At 40.9% G+C, this 6,915-nt stretch overlaps 1 non-coding gene across 1 annotated transcript; it reads right to left on the bottom strand.

Annotated features, from left to right (window-relative positions):
• Positions 1–323: 323 nt before the first annotated feature.
• On the bottom strand, positions 324–443 carry LOC145418210 (5S ribosomal RNA). Its single transcript, XR_013900664.1, has one exon. It is a non-coding gene; the product is annotated as a 5S ribosomal RNA (ribosomal RNA).
• Positions 444–6,915: the final 6,472 nt, after the last annotated feature.

Raw genomic sequence — 6,915 nt, 5'->3', positions numbered from 1 at the left:
CATTGCCGTCGTCATGGTCACTATCATCACCTTTATCTACACCATCTTCCTCCTCCTCCTCATCATCATCATCACCATCTTAATCATCATAATGATCACCATTACCATCATCATCATTATCATCATGATCATCGTCACCATTGTGCATCCATTCACAATATGATAGGTAATACGTAAAACTGAGCAATTAACCTCATTTTCATTCATTCATTGCCAGACGCCAAGTATCCCAGACGGGGTGGCCAAGGGCTTAGAGTTAATTGTTTTACAGGGAGGGGCACCAATCCTCCACCAACCCCACTTGACACGTAGGGAGAACGTTATGCCAACAGCATCTGGTGTTCCCAGGCGGTCACCCATTCAAGTACTAACCAGACCCAACGTTGCTTAACTTCGCTGATCGGACGGGAAGCGGTGTACTCAACGTGGTATGGCCAACAAGCTATCCCTTCTCTGCGATGCTGCCTTAGTCTAGTATGTTGTTGTTGTTGTTGTGTGCTACCAGGGTATTGTCTTCCTGGTACTATAGCCTGCTGGTACTGAAGGGGTTAATGAAGGCTGTGTCTAACCCATCCACTTCCAAAATTCTCTCCATACCTGAGCACAGTCGTCTGGAGTTACCAAAAATATAACATATACGTCATCAGACTGAAGGGATTAGATGAAAAGGAATCCCTTGAATCTCATCATAAATTGTGACCCAAACCTGGTTCACAGTCTGTGTCCAGATCCCGTTGCTGTTTGTCGGGGAGGCCTTGTGTTTAGTTTTAGAACTGGCAGGTGAAGTAGGGATTCCGGGGGCTGCAATGGTGGCGGAATGACGGTGTGGCCCATTTAATTGGACATGATTTGTGTGAAATCTGCTCGTGTCACTTTTTCATTTGTTTCTTTTCCTTTATCTCCTTACCATCTGTACCTTCTCCCATTCCTTCCCTAGACTCGAAAAGAGGTGTGGATAAATATGATGATATTGATGTTGATGACGTCGATGAAAAAAATACGCCAAGGGTTATTAGATTAGAAATATCCACCGAAGTCAAGAGATATAAATGAGTTCTTTAGAAGTAATGAAAAATGTAATTGACATTATCGTTCTGTCGGTATGTAAAATGCACAGAGAGAGAAAAAGAGAGATTAATTGACATTATCATTCTGTCGGTATCTAAAATGCACAGAGAGAGAGAGAGAGAGAGAGAGAGAGAGAATTATGCCCAAGACAAGCGATCATACAAAAGGAAAAAATTGGGGCTAAAGTGAAGAACAATGACTTGAAATATAAAAAAGAAACCATCTCAGTACCCCCGGTTCGATCCCAGGCCTCACAAAGCAGACCCAGTCAGCCTATCTACCTGTGTTGGTTGTAGTGGTTTCTGTCTATCTTCCCTTTTTTGCTGTCTATTTATCTGTCTTTTCGGTAAGGCATATATAACAGGCTTTCTGAATGTATAAATGTATTTATCCACTTCTGTAACAAATACCGTAACTAATCAATGTATCTGTCATGATTTCCCCGTTCTTACTTGCTGGAATAAATCTCTCTGTTTATTTCCCAGAGGACATTCCAAGTGGGTGTTACTTGTCGTGTCTTACCTTCAGGCTCCTGTGACTCACTCTTACCTGAGTAAAATATCTCGCGTTCAGTGCAATACAATACTAGAGTTGTCCTTATCAAGGTGGCTTTAACTACACCCGCAGAGGCCAATCCGTGTGTGTGTGTGTGTGTGTGTGTGTGTGTGTGTGTGTGTGTGTGTGTGTGTGTGTGTGTGTGTGTGTGTGTGTGTGTGTGTGTGTGTGTGTGTGTGTGAACAAAATAACTCAGCTTTATTCGTTGATGGGCTGAAAGTCTTCCCAGGGGTTGACATATTATTTTTGAAAACAAAAGATGAAAGGGGAAGGTCACATGGCATGGTTATCTTAGAGATTTTATCAGATTTAACCTGATTTTGGTGGAATAGCTGAAACGAAGGTCAGGATGAAGTGATTTGGCACTGAAAACCCTTGATCAGTGGTCAAGGCAACAAAGTCAAAGGTTCAACTCCATAATTAAAGCAGGTCTTACGTGACATAAGATAGGCTTGGTGGAAGGGTTAACAGTCAGGCAAATATGATGCAGTTCGTTTTTTAAAACAATAGTTCAAAGGTGAAAGAAACACTCCATGGTCAACCCAAACCTCGTTTCTTAAATTTGGCCCAAACACGATAGAAGTAAGTCGATTATATATAGTAAAAAATCGGTCAAATATCAAGGCGTCAAGTCAGTTTAAAGTTGAGCCCTTAGACCAGCTGAAGTGGGAGGGTGTTGCACTCTGTTAGTGTTCCTTCTTGTGTGATTGTATTATCATTTTCAGACTTAGACCAATTGAAGTGGGAAGGTGTTGCACTCTGTTAGTGTTCCTTCTTGTGTGATTGTATATCATTTTCAGACTTAGACCAACTGAAGTGGGAGGGTGTTGTACTCTGTTAGTGTTCCGTGTGATTGTATTATCGTTTTCAGACTTAGACCAACTGAAGTGGAAGGGTGTTACACTCTGTTAGTGTTCCATCTTGTGCGATTGTATTATCACTCTTGGACTTAGACCAACTGAAGTTGGAGGGTGTTGTGCTCTGTTAGTGTTCCTTCTTGTGTGACTGTACTATCACTCGCAGACTCCAGTGCTCAAATTAAACTACTGTACATAAACTCACCTGCCATCAGGTGGAAAAGGAGTATAAAGGAGTCCCAACCAAGACACAGTTAAAATAATTTCCACCTTTTTCCGTAAGCTAAGTGGTTGCAATGGCCAGTGACTTCCTGCTTTTGCTCTGTGTCGTGATTTGACACAGACCAAGAAAGGAATGGAGGGGCAAGGTTAGGGAACATAAGAAGGAGGATGGCAGGTTGTGCATGTGAGGGCGTTATTCAGCAAGGAAAAAAGTAGGTAGATTAGGTTAGCATATGCTGGGTCAAAGTAGATGCAGTTAGGTTAGGTAAAGGTAAGTTAGGTTAAGTATGTTGGGTGTCCAACGCACTACTACAGCTCACAGCACCGCCATCTTCGACCAGTGCTGATGACGCAACTGCTGACGCATCTTAATAAAAAAAGAAAAAGAAAGAAAGTGCCAGAGACAATATAGATACAAGTTGTTGGGAATAATGTATGTAGAAAGAAGGGTATACATAGATACCCTGTCGATTGGAATGCAAATATATATATATATATATATATATATCCGCTCTGACCGAAGGGTCGGAGGATCGAATCCACCCAAGGGTCATTGGTAGACATCAGGAAGGGCATCCGGTCATAAAATGCTACACGCTCCAAACCAAAGTCCTCTACCCAGGGGCAACGCCCTAGCCCTTATTCAAAAAATGGGTACCTGGCGTAAAACTCACCTTTTATATATATATATATATATATATATATATATATATATATATATATATATATATATATATATATATATATATATATATATCTATATATATATATATAGGTGTGTGTGTGTGTGTGTGTGTGTGTGTGTATGTATGTATGTATACTATGCTGGGTGGTACCATATGACAGGGGTTTCTGGCAGGGTTAAGTGTCCCCCAGATTCCCCTATTCAAAATCACTTAATCAAGGCAGTCATTTCAGAGAGCCTCGGAGGGCCCAATACCTGCCCAGGGCCCCAGTCAAATGGGCAGACTCGCGTGGCCATGTAGAATGTGAGAGGTGTGAATGAGGAGAGCAAGAGGGTGGAAGTGGTGAATGTGTTCAAGAGTGCGAGATATGCTGTGATGGCACTGTGTGAAACAAAGATGAAAGTGTGTGAAGTGGAGGAGTGGGAGGGTGTAAAGTGTGTAAGATTGGGAATGAACGGGCGAGGAAGATGGATGAAAGGAGTTGTTTTGTTGAATGAAGTGTGGCAGAGTGGAATGAGAGACTACGAATGTGTCAGCTCGAGGTGTATATATGTCAAGTTCAAGTTTGAGAAGGTGAAAGTGACAATGATTGTAGCATATGCACCATGTGAGGACAGGAGTGAGAGAAAGAAAGAATTTGGGATGAGCTGGATGAAGTAGTGGGAGAAATGCCCAGAAGATACAAGGTGATCATAATGGGGGATATGAATGGAAGAGTAGGCACTGGAGGATGACAAAATGGGTTGTTATGGAGTACCAGGAGAAAATGATAATGGGAAGTGACTAAAGGATATGTGTCAGGAGAGGAGGTTGTGCATTTGTAATTAATTTTTCAAACACCAAGATGCACATAAATATATATGGTATACAGGGAAGGGGAATCATGTTGAAAGAGGCCTGATTGATTACGTGTTTGTAGAGAGGTCGATGATGGGAATGGTTGCTGATACGAGGGCCGTGAGAGGACGATGAGGAGGCCTGTCAGATCATATGATTGTGGTATGCAAGATCAAGCTGAGAGGACTGAGGTGGATTGGGAGAGAGAGGAGCAGTCAGGGAGAAAAACTGAAAGTTGAGAAGCTGAGGATCAAAGAAATGGCAGATGATTACAGAACCAAAGCAGAAGAGGAATTAGAATCAGTGAACTGGAATGAAATGGATCTAGAGAGCCTGTGGAAGGCATATAGGGATTGCTTAGTTAGGAATGTTAAAATGGTGTCTGGTGTGGCAAGAGTTACAACAAAGAAGAAAAGTATGGCATGGTGGGATGAGGAGGTTAAGAGAGCGGTGCTGGAAAAGAGGAAGAAGTGGCTACAGTGGTTACTGGATAGGGGTTCAGTTAAAATAAGAACTGAGTACACTGAGTGCAAGAAGCACGTAAAGAGACTAGTGAAGAAGAAAAAGAAGGAGGTAAATGATGATCTAGGAAGGAAAATGAATGCGAACTACTCTGAAAATAGGATGTTTTTCTGGAAAGAGGTGTTGAAATGTAGAAGTGAAAACAGAAAGAAATGTGATGGTGTGAAGGATGTAGGTGGTAGATTATCAACCCATGGAGATAAAGTAAGGACCAGATGGAAAGAATATTTTGAAAGCCTGATGAATGGGAATAGAGAGAGCAGAGTGGCTGTAAACATGATTGGTGTTGGGAGTATGCAGAGAAGGAATGCAATGCCAGGAGACGTGACAATCGCAGAGGTGAAGAATGCTGTGAAGCAACTGAAAAATAGGAAGGCAGCTGGGGTTGACTAGTGTATGCAGAGTGGAGAGAGTGGAATGAAGTGCTTGTTGGAGATATGTAAGAAGGCATGGATAAGTGAAACTGTGCCTGCAGAGTGGAAAAATGCTGTGATTGTACCCCTGTACAAAAATAAAGGTAAGCAAAGTTAGTGCAAGAATTATCGTGGCATAAGTTTATTGAGTACGGTAGGGAAGGTATATGGAAGAATTATTGCAGAGGAAGTAAGAGAGATATCAGAAGCCCTAGAGAGTGATGAACAGGGTGGCTTTAGAAGTGGCGGAGGATGTGTGGCTCAAATATTCGCAGTGAGACAGATAGGCTAGCAGAGAAGGCTTGTGAAAAGGATCATAAGGTGTTTATGGCATTCATGGATATGGAAGAAGCATAAAACAAAGTAAATAGAGAGGGATTGTGGAAAGTTTTGTGCATGTACAGTGTAGGTGGTAAGCTGCTAGGTGCTGTGAAGAGTTTTTATGATGGTAGCGAAGCATGTGTAAGAGTTAATGGGCATCTAAGTGAATAGTTCACGATCGGTGTGGGCCTGCGACAAGGTTGTGTGATGTCCGCATGGTTGTTTATATCTATCTATCTATACATATATATATATATATATATATATATATATATATATATATATATATATATATATATATATATATATATTATGTCAGGAAGAAGGGACCAAAGGCAACAGGCCAGCAAAATTGTTCCTTCCAAGAGAAAAACAAAATACAAGAGAGAGCCAAATTCAAGATCCGATCACTTCAAGATGCCTGGACACACTGCGTTTGAAAGACTGGAGGTCATAGGAAGCAGGAAATACAGACAAAGGGAGACAATTCCAGAGCTGACCTGATGCATAAATGAAGGACTGGGAGTAACGGCTAACTCTTGTGTCATAAAGACTTTGTAGTTACTTGTAGAGAAGTATATTTTAGACTTGTGGTCGAGCGGCTTTTATATCTTGTAGTAGTTTCCCCACCAGATGTCATGTAGTGACGGGAGAGGTAAAGAATAATATGGGACTATTTTTATTTGTCTTGGAGATATTAAACAGGTCTCTCCCATGGGAAGAGTATAAGTCCCGGGTAGCTACCTCCCTGTCTCGCTATCTCTCTCTCTTTCTATTCTAAGGCTAATCTCCGTCTCGACCTCTCTCTAGGGTCGCTTGTCTCCTTCTACTCTCTCTTTCCTAAAATCTGGTGTAGCAGGGGTGTGTCACGTGTGTTCCTCGTGGATCTTTGTTCACGAGAGGACTGCTGACAGCTAACTGCATCATCTCCTTACTGGCCGCTGTCGTCAGCTTTCCTCAGTGTTAAGAGTGTGTAAGCATGCTTAGCACTGCTCGATTCTCGCAGACACAACACCTTCTCATCATTTGACTTCCTGCTTCTATCTGTCTCTCTATCTATCTATTTATCTATCTATCTATTATGATTTGCAATTATAATATGGAGACCTACCACATTGCTCGGCCGCGCAAAAATGGCGTACCATCGACATTTAATGGTTATAATATATTAATACATACTACATACACATTATAATGAACTTATAAGCTAATTAAGTGAAATACATAATATTGTAAAGTAACATAATTGTATGAATATTGTATACATATATTATTCATAGTAAATAGTGATTATTCAGTAATATTACATTTTAAATAAGTTGTATACATATTTGAATAAATGCATTAAAGTAAATTATTTAACTGTAATACAGTATGTACTTGGGATATTATAGTGAAATGCATACATGCAAGAATAAAAATAGTTTAAAATTA

This window comes from Coenobita brevimanus, chromosome 112, assembly GCF_032717465.1.
Source record: "Coenobita brevimanus isolate Jiangsu-jjx chromosome 112, ASM3271746v2, whole genome shotgun sequence".
Taxonomy (NCBI): domain Eukaryota; kingdom Metazoa; phylum Arthropoda; class Malacostraca; order Decapoda; family Coenobitidae; genus Coenobita; species Coenobita brevimanus.
Note: the sequence above shows the minus strand (reverse complement) of the source record. Positions and strands in the feature narration are given on the sequence as shown.